Source organism: Otolemur garnettii, unplaced genomic scaffold, assembly GCF_000181295.1.
Source record: "Otolemur garnettii isolate 467f Iridium unplaced genomic scaffold, OtoGar3 scaffold00016, whole genome shotgun sequence".
Taxonomy (NCBI): domain Eukaryota; kingdom Metazoa; phylum Chordata; class Mammalia; order Primates; family Galagidae; genus Otolemur; species Otolemur garnettii.
Window position 1 is genome coordinate 25,980,733 of NW_003852411.1, and position 1,653 is coordinate 25,982,385.

The window sequence follows — 1,653 nt, forward strand, 5'->3', positions numbered from 1 at the left end:
GCCACTTTAGGTGTATGTGGCTAGCGCCTTAGCCACTTGAGCCACAGGGGCCAAGCCAATCTACTGCTTATAAAGGTCTTTGAGAATTTGATGAAAACTATAGAGTCCTCAGAAAAAAATGCACATGTGAAGTTTTGTATGCAATATCAGATTAAAGTTCTTAAAGTTCAACCATGAACCTCTTCCAGATATAGTTTCAGATTTGCTTTATTTAAGTTAATCCTATTTCTACTGAATATATATCCTCTTTGAACATTTTAGTTTTTTCTGCTACACACTAGCTCCCATGTCTTACCTCTTTCTTATTTCTAACTTGATGCTTTTCTTTTTTTTTTTTTGAGACAGAGTCTCACTTTGTCACTCTTGGTAGAGTGCCATGGTGTCATAGCTCACAGTAACCTCAAATTCCCGGGCTTAAACGATTCTCTTGCCCCAGCCTCCCAAGTAGCTGGGATTACAAGGGCCCACCACAATGCCCAGCTAGTTTTTAAAGATGGGGTCTCGCTGTTGCTCAGGCTGGTCTTGAACCTGTAAGCTCAGGCAATGACCCGCCTCTGCCTGCTAAGTGCTGGAATTACATTAATATAAATATAATACACTGTGCCTGGCCTAAGTTGATGCTTTTGATCACTGCTTCTCTTGTACCCCAATTTTATCTTTTCTTCCAGGTCCACCGAGAATTACCGATTTTCCCAAGTTATTTCTCCAATCCATTGTCCTCTCTGCCACAAATTTCATTTGTTATTCAGCAAATACTTATTAAGCAGCTACTTGGTCCTAGGCCATGTCCTAAAAGCTGGAGATACAACAACAGACAAGATAGTCTCTGTCTTTAAAAAGTGCTAGATTATCCAAAAAGTAGAATAAACATGTACTTAGAGCACACACGAACACACATATATGCATACAGAGAGAAAATTATAATGTTTGAAAAAGATTTCAGGCCAGGCTCGATAGTTCACAACTGCAATTCGAACACTGGGAGATTGAGACGGGAGGCTCACTTGAGGTCAGGAGTTTCTCCCAGAGAAACTGGTTGGATTTGATTATCAAATGCTTCTTTATCCATCATAACTCCCAGCATTTTCTTAGGCTTAGCTTGTACAAGGTAATTTATATTTTCTCATCACTGTAGGGATCTGGGTTTATGACCCCTTGTCTGGACACACCACTCACGGCTCTATTACATATCACGTAATTCCAAGCATTCCTATCTTTGCCTTTCCCTTTGCCTAGAAAGTCCTTTGCTGTCTCCAAAAGCATCCCTACTCCTCTCAGTCACTGTTTCAATTACTTTCACTAGCTGCTTCTGACCACCCGAATCACCGCAGCATTCTGGACATATTTCTGCTTAAACCCTAATTATACGATTTGTACCAGTTTCTCTCCTTCGCTCTGGCGTTAGCTCCTGAAACCAGCGGTCCCACGACTAATTTATTTTCGCGTCCCCAGCTCCGTGTCCGTGGTTTGGCACCTACACCCAAGCCTTCAGCACGTTATTTGCGCAAGTCAAGTCTTCTTACTTTACGGCAAACCTAAGCTGAACTATCCACTATTACGACCACAGAAGTGGGCTGAGGTCCAAGCCCAGACAAGCCCCCAAACTGGACGGTGGCTAGGAGGAAGGCGCTCGCCAGCGCACTGGCAAGCAAA